This window comes from Monodon monoceros, unplaced genomic scaffold, assembly GCF_005190385.1.
Source record: "Monodon monoceros isolate NGI ecotype Baffin Bay Population unplaced genomic scaffold, NGI_Narwhal_1 Super_Scaffold_12, whole genome shotgun sequence".
NCBI classification, from domain to species: domain Eukaryota; kingdom Metazoa; phylum Chordata; class Mammalia; order Artiodactyla; family Monodontidae; genus Monodon; species Monodon monoceros.
The window spans coordinates 1,578,527-1,602,885 of NW_021703768.1; the positions used below are offsets into that span (position 1 = coordinate 1,578,527).

The following is a 24,359-nucleotide window of genomic DNA, read 5'->3' on the forward strand; positions in this document are numbered from 1 at the left end:
ACTGAAGGGCCCAATGAGCCGTGTAAGCGGCCCTGGCCACATGCTTGTGGTCTGTTCTGGTTTGGTTTTAGAATTGTGAGATAAAGCGAGGTGACAGGACAGTGCACAAAAGCGCGTGTGCACAGCTTAAGGGACTCGCCCTGGTCAACGCCTCTCTCCTCCTCAAAACTAATCACCGTCTGGAGGGTGTGTTTCTACCAACAACCCTGGAGAAGACGCTGCTCAGTCCTGCCCGGCGTTGGCCTCTGTGAATGGGGCCACCCTCTGCTCTGTGACCTGCTGCCTTCACTCACTTTGCTCATTTTGCACTGGAGCCTCCCCTGTATTTTCACAGACGTTCGTTGGCTACCACAGGCCGCATCGGTTTGTCCATTCTGCCGCCGTCGAAGCCCCCTGGTCCAGACCCCCCACCGCAGCAGTGACGCACGGCACACAGGCACTGCGGGCCGCCCGGTGGTGAGCCTGCTGGGACGCACGTCTGCGGGCCTGACTTGACCACGCGGCAGTAGCTGTTCGCTGCAGGACTTCGTGATCTCCTCCTCGCTTGCTGTCGATGAGAAAGCGGGCTCCTCTCGGTGTCCGTTCTCGCCAACTCTTGGTGTTGCCTGACCTGTAAGTTCTGCCAAACGGTTGGTGTGAAATGATGTCAATTATACTTTTAATTTCCACTCACCTGATCACTAATAAGGTTGAACATCTTACAATTATTGGGTCGTTTGTGGTTTCCTTATCGAACATTGGGGGTCTTCACGTATCCTGAGTATTAACGCTTGGTGAAGGGCGGAACGGATACCTCCTTCCTGCTTCGTGGCCTCTTTACTCTCTGGGATGAGAAGATGTCCTTCATCTGAACGTGGTTGAATACATCAGAATTTTCTTTGCTGTCTGTGCCTTTTCTGAGTTGTTTAAGGAATCCCTCCGTACCTTCAGGGCTTACGGATAACCTCCTGCCCCATCTTCTAATTTGTTGTTAACAGTTAGGGCTTACGGGGGCACTAGGATCTCTCTACGTGTGGGGTGAGGGAGGAGTGCAGCCTTTTTTTCTTGCAGTGACTAACTTCCCTACGACTTTCCCATGGGAGTCCAGCCACATGGTCCCCAGCATGGGCTGGTCTATCCCTGCACCAAAGCCACCCGGCCCCTCAGCAACAGCTCTCAGTATCGGTGGGGAAGGTCCCCGCCGTGGTCTTCTGCTTCTGGTTCATCTCTGCAGCTCGTATTCCTCTGCCCATCCACGTGAATTTTAAAATCATCTCACCAGGGTCCACAGCAAACCCGCTGGAAGCTGACTGGAATTGCGCTGGATTCACAGACCCGTTGGGAGGCCCCGGCTTCCTCACAGCACGAGTCCTGCCCTCCGTCTGCTTGGCAACCTCTCCTGGAGTTAGGTCTTTATTAATGCCTCAGTAAAGTGTATGATTTTCTCCTCAATTGCCCGGTTCATGTTTTGTTAGATTTTTACATTTTTAAAATGTTTTATCTGAGATATAGAAATGCAGGTGATTTTGTGTGGTGGGTTCACATCCGACACACTTGCTACATCTTGCTATGTCTAAAGTATGTGCAAATTCTTTTGGATTTTCTATCTTGATCCTCTTTAATTTTTTATCTTTATTATTCTTTTTCTCTTTGTTCATTTTTCCTAATTTCTATAATATAATAATACCATTTGTGAATAATCTATTTTTTCTTCTTTCCTTTCCAATTCTTAGCCATTGTCTTTTTCTCCATCTTCCTCTGTCTCTCTTTGTCTCTGTCTCTGTCTCTTCCTGTGTGTGTGTGTCTCTCTTCCACAGATGATATGACTGCCTACCTCTCTCTGAATGTAGCAGAAGTGCAGTTGGAGGCATACTTACCAATCCTGTTCTTAAGGGGAATACTTTCTGTTTCACCCTTTAGTGTTATATTTGCTGAAGGCTTTCTGAAGAGACCCTTCATCCCGTTAAGGAAATGCCTTTCTAAGTCTGATAAAAAGTTTTTCGTGGATGACTGTGAGTGTTCTCAAATGTTTTTCTATAAGCTGATCACATGACTAAATTGGAATTTTGTCTGCTCGCTGCTGGACGCCCACTGCTTAGAAGGGCTGCGGGGACAAGGCATCTTGACTCCTCCATCTGGAAAATGGGTCCATCTCGGTGACCCGGGCCTGGAAATCTGGCTCCTGGGGGCTGTCTGTGGCCAGGTCAGGGTGGCCCCGGCTGGGCCCAGGGCTTGGGCCAGTGGTCAGCGTGAGCCGTTAGGCCACCAGGAGGGACGGTCTTCCATCTCTGCCTGCTCTCCTGGCTCAGGAGATGTCCCAGAAAGTGGGGGCCCATCGTTGCCACTCCTCTGGGGTCTCAAACCCGAGAGGTGGCCTTCAGAGGACTGCTCCGGCACGAGGGATCCACGGGGTCTTCGGACTCGCCCGTGAAGCCCCCGACCCCTGGGGGCAACTACAGCGCCCATCCCAGGGCAGCTGGGCGTGGAGGAGAGGCCGCGGGGCGCCGGACACTCCAGGAAGGGTTCCGCAGGCTGGGTCTGGGTGTGAAGAGCACACGCAGCCCGAGTTCACCCCTCCATCCCCCGGGCGCCCTGCCCCACCCCGGGCTCAGCCTCCACCGGGCGGGCGGCTCCCGTCGGCCTCCCCTCCCCTCCCCTCACAGGCCGGCAGCCAGCGCACGTCTCCAGGGTGACTGCACGTTCCTTTACCCCCGAGAAGCCGAGAGCAAGCGAGGTGCCGATGCTCCAGTTCCTGGAACGGTTTCCGGTTGTTTGGGCCGAGCTGAGACCCCAGACTGTGGGGCTCCTCCAGAAACCCTCTTTTGTGGCATTTCATCAAACTACTGGAAAAGAAAATGAAAGGCCCTTGATGACCAGACAGTGGGGACCTGCCGGCCCCACGGCTCTGGCTCAGTGGACGCCGGCTCTGTCCCCGGACACCCAGCCCGGCTACTCCTGCCCCAGGGCTTCCTGTTCTTGACCTTAATCTGCGGCGGCCACGCTGCAGGGAGGGGCGGAGCCTCTTCATGTTTCAAGACCAGAAACACCTGTGTGGGTCCTGCCTCAAAGGGGGCTGTCGGGAGGAGAAGGACAAGCCCACCCGGAGAAGCCACGTGGTCAGCTGGGCCCGCTACTCACCTCCTGCAAGAGCCGGCGTTTGGGAGAGACGGACAGACTCCAGCTGCTCTGTGCGCTCGCCAAGTATCTTAAGCAGTCATTTGATGAAACCCCATGTGGGTTTGGCCAAGTCCATTTCCCAGAACTGTAAAAACGCATCACAGAGGGGAAAAAAAGCGGCACAGATGTTTCTGATTCCTTCGCACTTGAGGGACCGTTTCCTGCTGTGCGGAGACTCCAGGCCCCTCCTGGGGTCCCTCCCCGCTGGGCCAAGAAGGGGAGGTGGGTGACCTGGGCGGGAGGATTGGGAGCCGTGCTGGGGGCTTTGTGAGGGGGACGGGTCTTCCCACGCTGGAATTTCAGGGTTTGTAAAATCTGCAACTGCCCACCTCTCAGGTTAGAACCGGTGCCCCAGGAGGGGCCTGCCTCTCTCTGCCTTTGCTTCCCAGGACCCCACACCCCTCTCCTCCCCAAACCCACGTTCTCCTCCAAGTCGCCCCTGAGCATGAAAAGGGGGCTCTGTGCCTACGATCTTATCTCAAAACTGAGCGACGTGTTCTCCGCCAGCTTTATGTTAAAATGTTATTGCCGCTGCTCTGGGAATGGCCTTTATGGGGGAGTTTCCCTTCCTTCCTCTCTTCCTCTTACCAGTCCCTCCCTGTTGATGATTTACAGATACTGTGCTGAAACTGAGGAGGAGAAAATGCATGACAGAGTCGACAAAACCTGACCAGAAATCTTAGCCAGCCCCCAGTGGCCGAGGGCGCAAGCCTGGTGACACACGGGGACGAGGCTCAGCAACGCTGCGTGCCGGGGACCCTGGTTGGGACAGCCAGCCACCAGCACCTGCACGGTGGCCAGGATCGGAAGCCGCTCCCAGCAGATTCCTACCTCCATCATTTTCTCTGAGGAAAGCACGTTGGGTCCAGGCGAGGACGAAAACCAAACGAAACACGGACACGGTTTGGGAAAGTACATCATGTCACAAACGCCCGCGCCTTGTGGTTCTGTGTGATCACCACCAGCTGGTAGATCATCGAAAATGTGTCAGTTCACAGTTACAGTCACAGGCTGGCTCCAAACAAGGGGAGAAGGGGGCTTTCATGTTTCCGGGAGTGAGGATACAACAGGAGTTTGAGGGACACAGAAACATTGTGACTGAGTCAAACTTGGGTCCCCTCGCCCGCGTGCAGGAAAGCCAGTCTACTGACCCCGGGTTGTGGTGAAGGAAAGGGGAGCGTTTATTGCAGGTGCCAGGCAAGGAGTCCGGACGGCTAGTTCGCAAAGGGCTGGAACTCCCCGAAGGCTTCTGGGTGGGGGTGGTTTAAGGGCGACACCAGGGCTGAGGCTTGTTGGGTGCCTGATCGGCTCATGGGCATTCTTCTGGTTGGCTGGTGGTGAGGTCGTCAGGAGTCGGCATCATCACCCTCTGGTTCCAGCTGGTCTGGGGTCTACATGCTTGCGGGCAGCAGACAGTTAACTTCCTCCTCCTGGTGCGGTTTCAGTATCTGCAAAGCAGCTCAAAGATGCGGCTCAGAATAGTAACCATAGCCCTTGACGAGGCACCAAAGGTCAGTAATTTCGTGACGGTTTTCCTTTGTTTCACATCTTCTCACTTCTCTGATTAAATTTTCTCTTTGGAACTCAGGGAAGTCCTAGGAGGCTAAAGCTTTTCTACAGACAAGAGGCAGGAGGAGGACATGGCAGGGTCCTGCTTGGTCTCAGCATGAGGTTGCAGAACATCTATAGACTCTCTTCAATTCCTTTTCTAAGGGGCTGACCCAAAAGTCAACCTGGCTCTACGATAATGGGAAGTAGAAGTGTCGCAGGGAGGGGGAGTTAATTTGCAGTGATATCATTTTATTTGTGGATGCCACAGCAGAGCCACTTCTCAACTCCATGTTCACATTCAGTGTTCTCTCTTCACAAACAAGAACCACAGATTAACACAGAGAATGTATCTTTAGTAACCAACAGTCTCTGAGAGCTTTCTATGTACAAACCATCTTCCAATCAGTTCACGCATGTCAATACACCCAGTTCTCTCCTCAACACTGTGAGGGAGGTGCCTTCCACCCCATTTTACAGATGTGGAAACAGAGGCTCCAGACGAGAAGCAGCACCCTCGAGGGCGCCAGCTGGAAGGGCACATCCAGGATGCCGCATCTCTGAGAAGCGGCTCCCTGTGTTTGGGACTCCTAATTTGGGGAGCAGACGGGGAGGAGAAATGCCCCAGGCGTCAGGGAGCCGATGCCACATCTACTGGTGCCGATCCAGGCCTGGAGGACAAGGGTGTCCACGGGACTTCTTCCTTCCAGGAGCACCAAAATTCAGAAACTATTAACAGCAGTTTCCTCGGGGAAACTGAGTGATGCCGAGGACTGTTACTTTTCAGCTTTTATGTACCTTTTTAAATCCGTGGACACTATTCTTTTATACTTTTCATTTTGAGATAATTTTAGACTTAGAGAAAAGTTGAGAAAGAGTCCAGAGCTCCGGTGTGCCTTGTGCCCAGCTCCCCGTGCCGGCGTCCTGCGCAGGCACACCGCAGCGCTCCAGAGCAGGGATTAACACGGGGAGAGTACGGTCAGCTACACTGCTGGCTTGGGTCAGATTTCACCAGTCTCCTCACAAGTCCAACCCCTGCTCCAGGTCCTACAAAGGACCCCACTGCACTTTGTCTCCTCGTGACCTTCACACTTCTGATGGTCAGGGGTTTGTCAAGTGTCTCTCAGTTGGAGTGTCTGTTATTTTATCACGACTCGGTTGAGGTTACGTATCTTTGGCAAGAAAACTGCAGAAGTGCTGTGCGTTTTCTGGCATGTCTTGCGGGGCGCAGGAAGCCAGAGTGTTTTGACGTGATTCCCCTGGGAAAGGTGGCGTCTGCCAGGTTCCCCCACTGAAAAGTTACTATTTCCTTTGTAAGTAATAAACATCTTGGAGAGATTCTTAAAACTATGCAAATATCCTATTTCTCCTCAAACTTTCGCCCACTAACTTTAGCATCCATTGGTGGATTTTGCTGTGACGATTACCCCTGTGGTGTTCTAATGGTGACTGTATGTTTACCTCATTCCTTCTACATTTAGGAACTGGAATTTCTGCGTAAGGAAGAACTGTCTCCCTTTCCCTCATTTTCTGCTTATTCCATTATTTATTTACATCAGTATGGATAGCGGCTACTCACCTTACACTGAGGTTATACCCCTGTACTGCTGTTACTTGTTTGACTGCTCAAGTGGTTCCAGTTCTGGCCATGGGGCTCTCCCAGGTTGGCTCCTGTGCCCTTTGACACACACCTCCCTCCTCACCATCCTCTTCTGAGCGCTCCCTTGCTTCCTGGCACAGCCTGATTTTACGTTTTCACATCTGCTTCCTCCATCAGACTGTGGTGAGGGCAGGGTCCGAGTGCTAGAGGCCCAGCCAAGCGAGGGCCTTGGCATCTTCCTGTGTGCAAGCTGCTGAGACACATCAAAAAGCAAGAGACACCCCACTGCGTGCAGACAGAAATGCTGAAGAAAACACAGCAAAAGCAAAATAAGGATGGTAGAGGAGTAGCTGAGCTTATGAGAAAGAGACAATACATTCAGAAAAATACCTGCCTCCTGATAAAATGAGATGGATTCATTAACATAATTGAGCCCACATTTACGTTACTTCTGTGATCCAGGAACCACCAAGGTAAAACGACAAACAAACATGTTTCCAGGCTGGTGATAAGCCAAGATTCCTGCCGAAAGTAAAGGCCAGGATGTGCTGAAGGGGCACCCCAGCTAGCCTGCTCGGATCCCCCGGAACAGCAGCCCGTAATCCTAAGGACAAACGCGCAGGGAGACAGGGGAGCACTACAGAGTGGGCAGAGGCCACAAAGCAAAGGGTTCAAACCCTGGAATCTGCCCCAAGTCACTGTGTTTAAAATCATTAATTATAAAGGAGGGACTTGAAGCCAAAATAAAATATAAAAATTAAGAACAAACATGAAACGTGAAAAATAAACAGGAATAATTTTTACAAGGACAAAATAAAACTTTGTCTTATCAGTTCAGCTGCTGTGACAAAAACACCACAGACCAGAGGCTTACATGACGATGTGTATTCCTCACAGCTCTGGAGGCTGCAGGTCTGGGATCAGCAGGATCGGGTTCTGGTGAGGACACTTCCTGGTTCATAGACTGCCATTTTCTCACTGTGTGCCCAAAACACAGGAAGTGTGAGCGAGCTCTGTAGGGTCTCTGTCTTCAGGGCACTGATCCCATCATGGGGGCTGCACCCTCATGACCTCATCAGCTCCCAAAGCTCCCACCTCCTAACACCATCACATCAGGGGTGAGGATTTCAGCATATTAATTTGGGGGGGGCACAAACATTCAGTTCATAATAAACTCCTAAGGATGAAGTATATTGTTCATTGAAATTAAAAATACAAAGAATGGGATAAGCAACAGATGAAACATCACTGAAAGTTATGCTTTGAAGAAATAACCCACAGTGTTCATTCATAGAGAAAAAAAGATGGAAAAACATGAAAGAGGAATTAACATACATGGAAGAGAGAATGAAAATGTTCAGGTAGTTTTCATGGGAGTCACAGAAGAACAGAAAAGAAAAACCTTAATGGCTGGCAGTAAATAGCAAAAGAAATAGAATAAACCCAACCTAGATCCATTGTATTGTAGCGAGATTGCAAGATACGAACAATAAAAACAGCTTGAAAGCATGTTGACAAAAGGCAATTTGCCTGCCAAGGAGCATTTAGACAGATGTAGGCTTCTCAAGATCAGCAGCAGTGGCCAGGAGACAGGACAGTAACACCCAGATGTGATGGAGAAGGACGTCGGCCTGAGGCCCACGGGAGTCACAGGGGTGAGACGTGCTCAGCCTTGACAGTGGTGATGGGTTCACAGGTGTGTATCTATGTGATGAGACTCACCGAATTGCACACTCTAAATACAATCACTTTCTGTATTTTTGTATATCAATTATTTCTCCATTAAGTTATAAAAAGAACGTTTAAGACAACTCTTCATAGGCAGGTTTAACAGCAGATTAGACACAGGAGAAGAGGGGGTTGGAAAGCTGGACTGTAAGACGTAGGAAGTACCTGGGCTGAAGAAGAAAGACAAAAGAATTAAAATATAAAATAAACATAGTTTAAAAGGTGAAGACGTGACGAAAACACCTAACCCCACGTACATATTTGGAGCCCTAGAGAGAGAGTCGGGAAGCAAGACCAATTCCAACGCCAAGATCAGTGCTGAGGAAACCATGTATTGATGTGTCGACAAATCACAGGAGAGCTGCTGAACACCAAGGGCCAAGGGCCATATTTTATTTTGTTTTTTATTAGTTATCTATTTTATACATATTAGGGTATATATGTCAATCCCAATCTCCCAATTAAGGGACATATTTTAAAAGCCAGAGGAAGAACACAAATATCACTTCGTAAGGGGCAATAAAGTGATGCAACCCAGAAAAGAACAGACTGGCATCTCTGTGGTGCTAAGAGAAAGTGAGTACATCCAGACTCCTGTACCCATGTGAGTAGCCTTCAACACGAAGACGGAACAGACATTCCAGGCTGAACACCAGAGATAAGACGTTGCCAGGGGCCGGCACCGAAGGAAACGCCAGGTGAGTTACTCGGGTGGAGGAAGCGCATCCCAGGTGGAGGCACCAGAATGCAGGTGGAGTGGAGGCCACGGAAGGGCCGCCCGCCGCCACATCCGACGGCCAGGGTGTCGTGTGGGACCCGGGATGCGGCGGGCTCACGCGGTGCCTCACGTGGGAGGGGCGGGGCAGGGGGGCACCGGGCCGGCGCTGCGAACACCTGCTGGACCCTAAGGTCAAAGTCGGGGCAGACTGTGGGGCTGGAGTGTTCACGGGGGGTGAAAAGGCCATCCAGCGGGCGGTGCGGTGATTCTGATCTGTGCACGAGACACAGCCTAAGTGGTGACGGATGTCAGGTCCACAGAACCAAAGGATAAAGTGGGTGAGTCCACAGTCATTGCGGGAGATTTTAGCACATGAAGCTTAGCAACTGGGAACAAACCGCGTAAAGACATAGGTTTGTAAAACACATTTACATAATTGACAGATGTAGACCAGCGCGTTCAGTGGATAGAACACAAGCCTTTCAAAGGTGCGCGGGACATTGAACTGACAAGTGGGTCACGAGGCAAGATTCCGCAGAACTGAAGGACTGGATCGCTGGAGCGTGTTTTCTCTAACTGCAGCAGGACAGCAGAAACACGACTTAAGAAATCCTTGAATGTTTGCAAATTAAGCAATAACCTTTTGGATAACCCGTGGGTCAAAAATAAATCACCATGGAAATTAGAACGTATTTGGACTGAGCGATGAACATGACAAATTTAAACTTGGGGGATGCAGTGGTTTTATAGCCTTAAATGAATATTTAGGGAAAAAAAGAATTTAAAAACAATGACCTAATTTCCATCTTCAGAAATTAAAGAAAAGCAAATTAAAGCCAATAAAAGTGGCAGGAAGGAAATAATAAAGATAAGGACAGAAGCTAATAACATAAAAACCCCACAGGGTAAAGCATTGTTTTTAAAAAGATGGCTCTTTGAAAAGATCAAAAACACTGATAAAACTCTGACAAAAGTGAACGAAAAGGGGAAAAGGCCTAAATTACTAACATCGAAAATAAAAAGTGATGTTGCTGTGTGTTCTGCGGACGTGAAAGGCTGTAAGAGCACACTCTGAAACACTTTGCGCTGTTACATTCGAAAATACAAAGGAAATGGATGAGATCCTCAATAAACACAATTTTCCAAAACTGACACAAGGGAAAAAGGAGAGGCTGAATCCCATAGCGAAATGAACGTGTAATCAAACCTCTCCCACGGAGAACATGCCACGCCTCACCCGCTTTTCTCGTGAATTTTCGGGCGAACCCGGGCACCGGAAGTGCTGCCTCCCCTCCCCCGCCAGGCGCTCAGGGCCCGGGTCTCAGGCGCCCGGAGAGCACAGGCAGGCCACGTGGGTGGCGCCGCCGCGGCCCCTCAGCCCCGGCCCAGGGCTGTCCGAGAACCGAGAGCACCCGCGGTGCCGCCGGCTCTGTGCTCGGCTGGTTTCGGCCGAGTGACCCGAGGCCTGGGGCCCAACCCTCTGCGGACCCAGCCCTGAGGGCGTCTGCACTGAGAGCTTCGGGCCAGCCCTGCCCTGAGCGGCCCCTCCCTCCAGCCCGAGGGCCTGCTTCTCCGGGAGAAAAGGCCCCGCCCCGTGGCCATCAGGCGGTCACGTGGGCCCCATGGCCGCGCCGGGCCAGGTTGGCTGTTTGTGTTCCCATGCGCATGCGCACCCCTCCCCCCCGAACTTCCGGCTGCCGCCTTCCGCGCAGCTGTCGCCGTCCTGCAGGGAGGCGCCGCGCGAGTCCTCTTTCGCTGGCGGTTCCGTGGTAAAGGTGCCGGACGCTTGGCAGACAGACCAGGACCAGAGTCTCACGCGTGTCACGGAACTCACACCTCACCCTCCAAGTTGTACAAAGGGAACCAGATGGACCACGAACAGCCCACGGAGGGGGGGGGTGTCTCTGGGTGTGGCATGTCGTGCCCCCTCTTCTCCACGGGAGCCCAGCTGGGTGACGGGACGTGCCCACAGGCCCCTGGCGTTCCCTCTGCTTCGCTCTGAGTGCTCGCCTGGGGAGGGGTTGCATGTGCTAAACCTGCATCGAATCCTGTCTTCATGACTTGCAGAGTGTCGGTCCCGCCCAGAGGGCCGAGAGCCGGGCCGCGGCCACTCCGCCCCAGAGCACCCGGAGAGGCCCCCGGAGCGGAGGGAGGACCTGGGGACGATGAGAACCCTGACCTCGCACCACACCCAGCGGGGACGCGTGGGAGAGGCAGGGGTGCCCAGGTCTCAGCAGGGGCCGGGGGCGATGGGCGTGTGTCCCCTTCCTCCCGAGGGGCCGCCCGAGCAGAGGGACCCGCCCTCCTCTCCTCTTCGGTGCTTTACTTCCCTCCCTCTCGGCTTCCAGGGCTCTCATAGCAGGAGCTGTCTCCCCGAGGTCCCTGTGCCCACCGAGCGCCCTACACACACTAGGGACCGACACACGCCGGCGGGGTGAGTGGTGAGCCGTCAGGGCAGGGGACGCAGGAGGTCCGAGCCTCGTACATACTGCGGGCACGGCAGGCTTGGGGGAGCAGGCTCGCCGGTCTGCCGGCCTTTCTGCAGGAGCCGGAGCCTGGGAGGGCTGGCCTGCCTCACCTGGGCAGGTGACATCGCCCACCGCTGGGCCACGTGAGGCAGGAGTGCGCCCCGTCTCCTCGGAGACACAGGGACGCCACACTGGGACTCTGGGTGGGTGAGGGGGCTCCTGAGCAAACCGTTCACCTCCTGAGCTCTAATGAACCGGGGGAGAAACGGGGGCCCAAAGGAGATCAAAGGTTGAGACAGATGGTCTGGGCAGCGGCTACATCAAACAGCCTGTCAGCTTTGTCCACTGTTCAGCCCACCTGGGCCAGGGACTCGAGTTTTGCCTTAATTGACTTAACATGGTGTCATGGAGATGCTGACAAAGAGTGAGTTCCTGGCCAGAGCTTAAACTTAAGAGCGGATTTCCAAGGAGGCCTGTGTTCTCCCCTCCAGGGACTCTGGGCAGAGGAAAACAGGAAGGGAGGCCAAGGGCCTTTAACGCGGTTGGTTTCTGCCCTCCTGGACCACCAGAGTCACGAGATGAGATGCAACACCGACAGGTCCATTTTAAAGGATCTTGTGTGCTTTCCGGAGTGACGGGGGTCTCATCTGGAACCAACGACTAATTCTCAAGTAGGTCGGTGTGATGAACACTTACAACTAACCTTTTATGCATTTTAACACGTAGCTCATCTTTTTAACAGACTTTTAGTGAATACTCATGCACGGGAGGCCCTGAACTGAAGATTCTAGAAAAGGCCCAACGGGGAGAAGGGCTTGTACTAGGAAGTAGCGTAGCCTAGAACGGACCTTTAGACAGCATCTCGCTGGGCGCTGGGCAGACTCTTCTCAGAGCAAAGGGAACTTCTTCCCTTAGAACAGTGAGGACAGACGTCCTCTTGTCCTTCTGGGCACGAAGCTGTGTCATGACTGCAGAGGCGGGGAGGGCATGGTGGCCTCCTTCCAAAGTGTTTCGCAAGCCTCCTCTCAAGATTAGACCCTGGGCCGCTGGTCGGGTTTCAAATCCTAACTGGAAACAGATTTGCTTTCTCTGCTTTGATGAAGTTCTGCTGTTTTGTGGGGCTTTGAAGCTTATTTTTTTGTCCTTAAATTGCATTAATTATTTTTGAGGTTTATACTTTTGTTCACGAAGTCTCTGTGAAGGGCATAACATGCGTGTAGATTCAAATAATTCAAAGGGATGTGTCTAATAGTTACTTTTAATTGGTAGCAGGGGACGGCATCCAACTTACTACAAACCTACATGCTATGGTTGAGAGCTAATTAAACTTCCCCTTGAAGCTGGAATTCAAAGCCTCACTCGTGGCCTGGCGTGGTATTATCGGGGGAGAATGTTTGTTTCATAATTTGAAACAAGAACCAGGATCTTGTATGAGGCCCAGTATTACTTCCATATGAGGGGGCTGGACGGAAGGACAGAGCTGGACCCCTGAGTAGTGCCTCTGCCCTGGGGGCACTGGCCCCCGCACTGGGGGCTGCCCTGCCCTGGGCCCAGGGTGCAGCCGCCTGGTGAGGCTGGGAAGCCATGAACATGTCTGTGTGCCATGTCCACGCAGCGACCGTGAAAGCAGGGGCCCAGGGGATGGGATGCGTCCATGGTGCAGCCTCTGAGCAGAAACCGAAGGCCTGTGGGACCCGGCCCAGAGAGCTCCTATCCTGGGGGCAGGACAAGTGGGTTGGGCTGGAGGAAGCTGGGGAGGGCGGGCAATGACCTGGGGCTGCAGGCGTTTTGGGGACTCTAGCTCCTACCGGGAGGGAGGAGGGTGGGCACAGGGGGCTTCTTAGGGGGTGGCTGGGCCTGGCTCCCCATGGAGGATACACTATGGGGGGCATAAGAGCAAGACCTGCCAGGAGGCTGTGGCCAGTGCCCAGGGCGGCTGTATGGGGACAGGGGTGCGAGTGCCTGGGTCCTGGGTGGGTTGGCAGGAGAGCTGAGAGCGTCTGCTCATGGCTGGGTGGAGTGTGAGGGGGCTGCCAGGAGAATCCTGGGGTTTCATCTGGAGCCCCTAGAAGAGGGGCTGCCGCTTCCTGAGAGCAGGGGAGATATGGGGGACACGTAATGAACGTGCTGGAGGGGCACCCAGAGTGGATGTCATGGAAATGCACATCTGGGGTCCCAGGGGAAGGAGCCAAGGGCATCACGTGACCACCAGAAGGACACACCCATGCGTCCCAGTACAGAGACCTAGGTGCTTGAACTCTGAGGCTGGGGACCAGGAGGAAAGGTCAGTGAGGTGAAGGGAACTGAGAAGAGGTGTCCAGCAAACCCAGGAGGCCTGGCACAGCCCTGTCAGCCCACCCAGGTTTTCAGATCAGTGATGTATTTGGACGTTTCCTATCACCTCTTAAAGTTCAATTTGCTCTACGTTTTCTCATTCATTTTTCTTGTTTCTGCCTTTATTCAGATTGATAGCAAATGCTCACTCGACCAGAGGAGGGTTTAGTGGCTCTCAGAACCCCTGGTCTCCACGTCCTGGTCCCTCATCTGTTGAAACTACCGGGAGTTCTTGTTCTGGGTTCGTACATACGTGTGTCCATGTTTCTTTTCTTTGGTCTTAGTTTTTTCTTAAGACAACAACAAACTTTATAAAGTTATAGTTTTAATCTTTCTTGTTTTCTTCTCACATCTCTTGGAGCTTTTCTGGGTTTGTTTCTTTATATTTTGAGGTTTCCTCCAAAAATGTTTTCATTGTGGGTTTTGTCGGCAAATCTTTTGAGACCTTGTAAGAATAGCTTTATTATGCCCTCAAAATAGTTTGTTTTTTCAACTGTTGTGTACCTACTATTTCTACTTTCTTCTTTTTTCAGGGTATTTTTTTCTTTTTTCTATTGCTAATGTCTTCCTTTATTTTTAAAGCATATTTGTCATACTTATTTGAGATAATCTGTCCTAACACTTCTGCTTCAGATGTTATAAGCTCCCTGGTTTGTGGCTCTTTCTTTGTGATTTTTAAACTTCTTGGGTGTTTAGATTTCTTGACTCAGAGCTCACTTCCCCCTAGAAGTGAATTAACTGATCTTTGGAGGAAAATACATCATCCAAGACCTCTGTTTCCATGCGTGGTATCCACAACACCCTCAAACTTTCCAACCATACCAAGGACCAAGTGGCCAAAAACCTTGGGACAAAAAGACAATGTAAACAGTATCGAATGTGAACAGATGCTGGACTTACCAGATGTGGATTTTAAGTTAACTGTTTTTAACCCTTCCCTGCCAGTTTTAAACAATTAAATTAACTATTAATATATAAACAGAAATATGACAGGATGAGCAATTTCACAGGAGAACTGAAATCATTTTGTTAATCAGTGGAAATACTAGAGCTAAATCTACATTAATTGAAATTAAGTACTTGAAAGGTGGATTTAGTGATGGGTTAGAGCACAGAATAGAAGTCAGTGAACTGGCAGAGAGGTTGGCAGAAAATATCAAAAGGAGCATAAAAACACCTGAGATTTAGTGAAAAGCTATAACATGCATGGATGGGAATCCCAGAAGGAGAAGAGAGAGAACGAGGGGCAGGAAATATTTGAAGAAATGCTGGTCAAGAAATTCCCAAGGCAATGGAAGACATCAAACCACATATTTGTGAAAATCTACAAACATGAAGCAAAATGGACACAAGGAAAGCACACCTGGGCACATCATAGTCCAACTGTCAAAAATGTAAATAAAGGGAAAATTGTAAACAGGGTTACAGACAGCTGACTTGTTCACAAAATGATGGAAGCTGGGAGACAATTGAAGGGTATATTTAAAATCCTGGGGAAATAACAGCTCACCTAGAATTCTCTATCCAGTTTAAATGCTTTTTGAGAGTAAATCTGAAGTTAAGATATACTAAAATGAACAAAAATTGAGAGAATTTGCCAATAGCAATTTTCACTAAAATACGTGTTAAAGGAAAATTTTCAGGCAGAAGGGAAATCTTGTTTTTTTAAAGAAAGATAATAGAGAAAATTGTGGAAAACAATAGAAAGGGTACATATGTGGGGAAACCCAGATATTGTATTGCTGCTGACTGACTGCAGCAATACAGTATCTCGTAGAATTTAAATAAATGTAAAATTAGGATACAGAAAGAAAAAAAAAAAAAGCTAGGATAGGTAAATGGGATTCAAGAGTTGAAGTGTGGTTGCTTTGTCCAGGAGGCTGAGTGCTAACTCTAATATATCAAGGATGCATGGGGGAAATCATTAAAAGAAAAATAGAAATCGTATTTAGGGGAAATAATAGGAAATATTTAGATATTAGTCAAAATATGTCAGAGAAAGATTTAAAAGGGACAGAGGGGACCACTACAAAGCAAACTGTAATATGGTAACTTTGACACAAATGTACCATTAGTTACACCAAAAATAATTATTATTTCGTTAAATCATTAAAATACATTAATCCTCTAACTGAAGACAAAGATTGTCAGGCTGGATTACAAAAAACAAAACAAAACAAACAATTGTTCCTCCAAGTAACACATGTAAATGTGAGTACCTCAGCATGAAAGGATGGGGAAAGGTACACCACACAAACAGACAAAAATCAGCGGAAATATTGAAGATTTGAAAATCATGATAAACAAATCTGACCTGGTTGACATGCACAGAGCCCTGCATCTAATCGATGACTGCAGTATATACTTCTTTTTCCAAGTGCACAAGGAACATTTACCAAAACTGATGACCTTTTGCATCCCTCAACGACTTTTGAAGTGTTCAAAACATACAATACTCTATGACCACATTGAAATTAACCTAGAAATCAGTAACCAAAAGGTACAAAGTGAGGAAATCCCAAATGTTTGAAAATAACATGATAAAGTTCTAAATGATCCATTAGTCAAAGAGAAGTCCCAATGGAAATTAGGAGATATTTTGAATTGGATGATGATAAAAATATGAAGTATAAAAACTTGTGTGGGGCTTCCCTGGTGGCGCAGTGGTTGGGAGTCCACCTGCCGATGCAGGGGACACGGGTTCATGCCCCGGTCCAGGAAGATCCCACATGCTGCGGAGCGGCTGGGCCCGTGAGCCATGGCCACTGAGCCTGCGCGTCCGGAGCCTGTGCTCCGCAACGGGAGAGGCCACAGCAGTGAGAGGCCCACGTACCGCAAAAAAAAAACCCAAAACAAACAAACAAAAAACTTGTGTGGCATAGTTAAAGCTATACTGAAAGGAAAATGTACAACTTTGGGGAATTTCCTGGCCATCCAGTGGTTAGGACTCAGTGCTTTCATTGCCGTGGTCCCAGGTTTGATCCCTAGTCTGGGAACTAAGATCCCACAAGCTGCAGCCAAAAAAAAAAAAAAAAATGTATAGCTTTCAATTGCATATATTAGGCAAAATGCTGAATATCAAAGAAATAAGTACTTTACTCAAGAATTCGAGAAAATATTGCCAAAATCTCGGCTTCCCTGTGCACCGAGGCCGAACAGAAATACGGAGACAGGGATGTTGGAGGAAGAGAGAGATGGCTTTACTTTTCTGCTAGGCAGAAGGGAAGACACAGCTGGCTAGCGCCTCAAGAACTGGGCACCCCCCCCTCCTTGAGAATCAGAGAGGATTTTATATGTGGGGCTCTCGCGGTCCGGGGTATAGGGTGAGGATAAAATTAGTGAAGGTCTTGCATTCCTCCTTTCCTTTGCATTATTTCAAAACAGTCATAGCTGGCATCAGGCCGCCTGGTAATTGGGGTCCAGCAGTCTGGTAATTGCATACATTTGCCTCTGGTTTATCGGCGGTGACCTCGTTTCTGAAATGCAAATACTATAGGGGGTGATTTGTTATGAGGGTCGAATAGAATGTAAGTGCTGGATATAATAAGGTTAGGGAGTGAGAGGCAGGGGGTGTAACTCACACGGAGTCAGGGGTGATGGGTGCCGAATGTAAATTACATAGTGTCAGGGAGTGAGGTTAGCTTTGTAAAGTACAAATCTAGTTACTACAAATCAGTGAGGGTTAAAGTAAAACAAGGAGTGATTAACTCTTTCAGGCCAGGCTGTGTTTCTTCTCTAGCTGGTTTGCCATTCCCTTTGTTTTCCTTGCTGTCAGGGAAGAAGAAAGAAAACTCTCACTTCTATTTACATTGCAACAAAAAATTAAACAATAACACTCAATTAGAAAGAATACAGCAATGATAAAATCAGTAATTAATGAACTATAAATCATACAGGAGAAAAGAAATCAGTAGCCAAAGATTGTTTGCTTGAAATAGAATAATTAAAATGATAAACTCCTAGAAAGTTTAATCAAGAGGAAGATAGGGAGGCACAATTAACAGTGTCAAAGATGAGAATGGAGACATCACTAAGGATCCCACAGATATTGACTCACGAAAGGACATGCTGAACAATTTATGCCAATAATCTTGACAATGTAGATAAATTGAACAAATTCTGAAAAATGCAACTTGCCGAAACTAATACAAGAAAAAAATTTAAGTCTAAATAGTCCTACTGGGGCTTCCCTGGTGGTGCAGTGGTTAAGAATCCGCCTGCCAATGCAGGTGACATGGGTACAAGCCCTGGTCCGGGAAGATCCCACATGCCGCAGAGCAATGAACCCCGTGAGCCACAACTACTGAGCTTGTGCTGTCGAGCCCGAGAGCCACAACCACTGAGCCTGAGTGCCACACTACTGAGCCCATGCACCACAGCTACTGAAGCCCACATGCCTGGAGCCCGTGCTCCACAACAAGAGAAGCCACCACAGTGAGAAGCCTGCGCACTGCAGCCAAGAGTAGCCCCCGCTTGCCACAGCTAGAGAAAGCCCACATGCAGTTATGAAGACCCAACGCAGCCAAAAATAAATTAATTTTTAAAAAAACACCATAAATAGTCCTACTAAAAACATTCCCACAAAAACTCCAGATCCAGTTGGCTTCACCAGTAAATTCTTCCAAATGCTGTGGAAGAAATGACATCAGTCTTACACAAACACTTCTAGGGAAGAGAAAAAAAAGAGGTGATACTTCACAACTTGATTTAAGAGAACAAAATGACCTCATTATTCATATCTGACCACAAGGTCATTGCAAGAAAGAAACATTACAGCAATCTCTGACATGAGCATGGACACAAATGTGCTTTAAAAATTAGCAAGTCACAGTCAACTGTGTATGCAGATATACACCATAGCCAATTGAGGTATAATCCGAATATGCAAGAATGGTAAAACATTAAAAAAGAAATCAATATAAATCGTATGCAATGAAACAAGAAATGCTACAACATGGTTGAACCTTGAGGACATTGTGCTGAGGGAAATAAGCCAGTCACAAAGAGACAAATACTGTGTGATCCCACTTATACGAGGTACCTAGAGTCATCAATTCAGAGAAATGCAAAGTAGGTGGTGGGTGCCAGGAACCGAGCGGGGGAGGGGCTTATTGTGTAATGGGTACAGCGGTTCAGTTTTGCAAGATGAAAAGAGTTACGGAGCTGGATGGTGGTGATGGTTACACAACAGTCTGAATATATTTAATACCACTGAACATACACTTAAAATCATTAACGTGGTACATTTTATGTTATGTGTATTTTACTAAAATTTTTTCATTTTTTATTGTTTTGGCCACGCCATGTGGAATGCAGAATCTTAATTCCCCGACCAGGGATGGAGCCCACGTCCCCTCCGCAGTGGCAGTGCGGAGCCTTAACCACTGGACCGCCAGGGAAGTCCCAACTTTTTTTTAATTGGAAAAAGTAATAAGGGGAAATAGCTATGGAAAGAGAGTAAATTTTTAAAAATCAGAATTGATTATTGTCAAAATCAATTTAAACCTCTGTCAGATGGAAAACTTTATAGAAAAATATACTTTACCAAATGGAACTTGAAGACATATAAACTTTAAATAGACCACTTTCCATGGAAAAAAATAGTGGAATTTGTCAAAGACCTACCTCTGAAAAAAGCACCAGAGCTGCCCTTTAAGCTGTTTTAGAGCATAGAATAGGAATAGACAATTCTAGATTCTTTTTACAAATTGCATATAACATCAAAGTCTGGAATGCATCAAAAATAAAACAGGCCAATCTTGCATCATGAATATTGATGCAAAAGCCTTTTTAACATCTTAGCTAACAGAATCCAGCAACACATTAGGACCAAATGGGGCTATGATGATCAGATATTAGAAGACCTGCAAATATAATATGTTCTCCATAGATGCTGAAAAGCCAACTGACATATTTCAAGGATAACTTGTCTCTTTTGTAAAAAGGGGGGACAGACTTTTGTTTTCTTGTATAATATTTCTTGTATGTAAATTAAAAGAAGAAAACCTCTGGAAGCATGCACGAAAAAGAATTACAGCTGATTAATTACCTCTTGAAGGAATGGAACAGGGAAAGTTAGCAGGGGGGATAATTTTCACTCTCTACCTTTCTATATATTTATTAAACCATATGGATATATTATTCAGAACTGTTAACTAAATAATAAGTCAATTTATGTCAACTGTGTATACAAGAAAGCAACGAAAGGGAAGATTATCAACTAAACACCGATAAATTCAAGAACCTAAGTAAAACAAACATTTCTGGGAAAATAAAGAATGCCAAAATTAGTGTGAGAAGAAACCGAAAATGTGATAGTCCGATACCCACTGGAGAATTAGGGCTGCAATCAGAGACTTAGGGCCACCAAGGCCACAGCCCCCACCACGTCAGATGCACTTTCTTACCCTCTTCTATGGGACACGCAGCAGAGGAGCTGGTGCACTTCTCCAAGACCAGGAGCAATAAGGGTGACCTCCACCCCCACCGCGTTTCAAAAGAGCTTTGTAGGTTCCTGACTCCAAAGTAACGCAGTTAGGAGTAGATGGATGATTGGATCATCTACAGAGAATGCACAGGATCAATCGGCAAACAGTCTGACCTAACCCAGGAGAAAGTCAATACTATAGTGTATCCTCTACCAGCAGCAGCCAGGTTTAATAGGAACAGACTCTCCAGAGCTGTGAAATGGGAAGAGGAGCTGTTCTTGCTGCTACTGACTCCGAGACACGGCGTGGCAGTAAGGCAGGGGGCTGGTTTGCAAGGACAGGCAGGGAGAGCCGAAGTGCAGCCCCACACGTGGGACCAGCTCTATGCCAGATATCCACGGAGAAAGGATGCCCGGTCCAGTCAGAGGTGTGAACACTGGCTACTACCTGTGGCATCCCTGCCTCACACCATATGCAAAAAGGGGGAGCTGGAATAAAGCTCCAAAAGTGAAATCATAATCCTTGAAGCTAACAGAGGAAAATGTAAGACTGTCTTCACAACGCAAAAACCACAAACCGTAAGGTGAAAACCTGCTGGGTTTGCCTGCATCAAAGTTAGATGCGTGTGTTCCGTGGAGGGTATTGTAGGCAACACTGTGGATGAGCAACAGGCGGAGGGGAGCCGTTTCCATCGTCAGAAACCTGCTAGGGTCTCTGCCCTGAAGAACCCACCAGAGCTCCTGCCCACCACCAGGCAAGGGGGAGCCAGGACTGGGGCAGAGGAGGTGGGTGGGCGATGCACAGAGGGGCACTCAGGTGAGTGAGTAGCCTCACCCGTAACGGGGAGTGGGGGCAGGCAAGGGCAAGCAGCAGACTGTCACTTCACGCCCACCAGATGGGGGGAGAAGGCGGGGTGCTGGGAAGCACCGCCCGGCGGGGGGACCGGCATTGCGGGCATCTGGAGAGCAATGGAGAAGAACCTGGATGACGGGCACTTACCCTGCCCCCGGGGCACCATCGGGGGATGCAGGCAGAGGGCCAGGGAGACGGGCTCGCCTATCACTGCCACCTTCTCTGGGGAGGAGGATGGTGGTGGCCACCGGCTGAAGGTGAGGTGGTGCCTAACCCGCCCCCAGAGGCAGTGAGCAGGGCAGCCCTTCACCTCTGCGCACGTGGCAACCACTTGGCCTGCTTTTAAGACATGCGGCACCCGGGATGCACCCCAGATGCCATCAGTCACAGTCTCTGGGGCTGGGACCAGACACAATTTGTTCTGAAACCCCAGGCTATTCCAGACGCAGCAGGTTTGAGAATCAGCAAACCGGCTGTGTGGATAATAGCGTAAATCTGGACGTAGCTTTAAAACAGTGTTAAGTTTAAAACATCAACAATTATGAGTAATATCATTGCGAATATCAATTATGCCACTAAAATCAGCTCAGGAAGCACCCTGTGTGTTCGCATGGTTCATACACAAACAAGGACATACCCAGTCGCATTGGGGGGCTACATGGAACTTGCTGGAGGAACAGGGCAGGGCATAAAGCAACGTAGCTGGACCAGAAGTGACCCACTGGAACAGCGCACGTTCCAGAAGTGAGAGGTTTGATGAACTCTGCACCCAAGCTCCAAAAGTAAGCGAAAGTCAGAAGTGGAACCATAAAGGATTAGAATAAAATACGGATGGGTATTTTTACATAGTGTAATCAACATGTCGGTTTGGGCATAAGACATGAAGAAGAGATCAGTGTTATTTTCAGTGTTAAAACCATTTTAGAAAGCTCCGTCTCTTCACACCCGACCTGAAATGCTGTCTCAATGAACAGTAACTTCCTGAAATCCTGGAATCCACTGCCGGCTTCACACCCCTGCCACGCGGAGTTTCATGTATTTTAACATCTCTTAGGGAAAGTCACTCCTCCTTACTCTGTCTTTTTAGGACTTCCCTGGCTATTATTGGATTCTTTTCTCCAGATAAACTTAAGAATTATTTTGTTACAAGTTTCCAACGACGACCATTGGGATTCACTTTACAGGCCAATTTGAAGGATGTTCACTGAACACTGGGGACAACAAGTGTCCCACCTTCTCACGTGGCCTCTGGTGTGTTTGCTTTACCCTTTGTCTTACTGAACATTTCATAAAGCTGGTACCACGTGCTGTTGAAGCCCGAATGAATGAACTGGATCCTTCCTGCACATCACCACACACAGGTGCGGGGATGCCACACCACAGCCCCTGGGGCAGTTCCTGTGGCAGCCCCTGTAGCCCGGCCCGCACCTTCAGCAAACAGCCACTCGTCACACTGGGAGGCGGTCAGGGCCACCACGTCTGCTCGAGACCGTCTTTGTCCACGAGGCGCCTGCGACAGGGCAGGAGGGGACACCGTGCTCTCAGGCAGGTTGTCCTGGGGACCTGAGTGCTGGTGAGAGAGTCAGGCTCAGAAACGAGGAGCCCACGTCCGCTCACGGGAAGCACATGACTCCTCCCAAATCAAGTCGCATTTGCAGACGGTTGCTGGGATGGGGCGTAGCCGTCGGATCGGTGGTGAGGGCCCAGTAGGGCGTGGACCCGCACCGTCCGGCCGGTCCACAGGGACCCGCGGGGTGGCTCCTGGAGACCTGCATTCCTTTCGTGCATTTGCTTTTCTTATTTTCATGCATTTATCAACATATCAGTTGTTCCTTCCCTACAGCGAGGATGACGAGAGCAGTTCTCAAGGCGCCGTCCTCTCTGCCCTGGATGGCCGTCAGCCGGGAAGTCGCAGGCTCTGTGGCCCGCATGGCAAACATCCGTCCTTGTGGGCGCTGCCTTTTGAAACGGGAATAAGTAAAAGTTGTTTTGGTTCACTTGAGATGCTTTCTTTTCCTCTCGACTTTGGTAGGAATTGTTTCTTCCTGCTGCCATCGAGCTCTAAAAGATGCCGTCAGAGGGAAATGTCAGCCCGCTCCCCGTGAAAGCCACAGCGGCGTGAAGCGGGCAGAGAGGGGGGATCAGGCCAGAATGTGTCTGTAAAAACAGCCTAGTCTGAACGTTTTCAAATAAAGGATTCAATTGTGCTCCTGTATTCCTCTTGTGCCATCTTGGCTGGAGGGCCTCGTTAAAGCTTTCCTGGAAAACAATGCGTTCCTCCTCTCCGGAGCACTTTGGACGCCCCAGCGGCTCATAAAGGGCCCTCTGTGGGGCTGAGCCTGCGGAGGCGATGGGAGATGGGCCTGGGGGGGCACACCTGTCTCCCCCCCGCCCCAGCAGCTTCCACACCCCTCAGACCCTCAGGGGTGGGCTGTGGGCGGCCATGGACCCTCGGCCGTGGGGTGAGGCGAGGCCACAACAGTGAAATGGACCCGAGCACCCGAGTCGCGTGGCCTGGACAAACGCACCGCTGCCCATAAGGGAAGTCTTCTCAATAAACGGTGTCCAGTCGACCGAGTATCTGCATGGGAGGGGAACACGGACCTTGACCCACGCTTCACATCAAAAACGAAAATAAGTTTGAAATGGATCTGAAAGGACACAGGAAAATAGCCTCATGACCCGGGGGCAGATTTCTCAAACCGGGCAGAGACAGCATGACTCAGAAGAAAAGAGGGAGGAACGGGGCAGTATGAAAGTTGAGAACGTCTGTGCATCCAAGACTCCAGGGAGGGAAGGCCAGCCCCAGCCCGGGAGACTCCGGGACACGCCGGTCTGACGCGGGCGGCTGGAGCCCGTCAGGAGGGAGCTCACTCCGGACACGAAGGCACATCCAGGGGCTTTTCCTGGCGACAGCAAGGGGCTCCGTGTCCCATTAAGCCGGGAGACACAGCTCAGACCACAGCAGCAGACTCTGCGGAGGCCGGGTGGGTGGTGGAGCCCGAGGGGCAGGGATGGGGGCCGCGGGAGGGGAGAGTCGGGCCTCCCGCCGAGGCTGCACCCGCAGCGGGTGAGTTCAGGGCCTGGCCATCCCCGGACGGAAGCTGCACCGACCAGAAGCCAGAGCGGAGACCAGCCGCCTCCTGGGCAGGGGGGGTGCAGGTGGGGGTCGCAGCCCTCGGCGAAGGCAGGGACGGGGAGCGGGCACCACTTCTGTCTCGGGTCAATCAAGCTGCACGTGGGAGCCGCCCTCTGGAACGTTTACCCGCGTCGAACAGGAGAAACAGACGCACACTGCTTGCCGGTCCTGCCCCGAGCACCTTCACTCCCAAGGAAACCACGCGTGTGTCTGGGGGCGGAGCCCTCCGCCCGCCCCCGCTCCCCCCTCCCCCTCCCCCACCCCCACCCCCCCGCACCCGAGTGAGTGGGCTGCTCCTGGCCCTGAGCTCTTCGCTCGGGTGAAAAGGGATTGGGAGATAAAAACACACGGTGAAGACGTTCTCAGGGGCACTCAACCACCCGTTTCC

At 49.9% G+C, this 24,359-nt stretch overlaps 1 long non-coding RNA gene across 2 annotated transcripts; it reads left to right on the forward strand.

Moving 5' to 3' along the window:
* The first annotated feature begins 10,439 nt into the window (after window positions 1–10,439).
* On the forward strand, window positions 10,440–24,144 carry LOC114892922. Of its 2 annotated transcripts, none has more exons than XR_003792792.1 (4): window positions 10,440–11,184; window positions 11,710–11,893; window positions 13,683–13,793; window positions 22,676–24,144. It is a non-coding gene; the product is annotated as an uncharacterized LOC114892922 (long non-coding RNA). The 2 variants fall into 2 exon arrangements; XR_003792793.1 differs by having other exon boundaries at window positions 11,710–11,889.
* The last annotated feature ends 215 nt before the right edge of the window (window positions 24,145–24,359 follow it).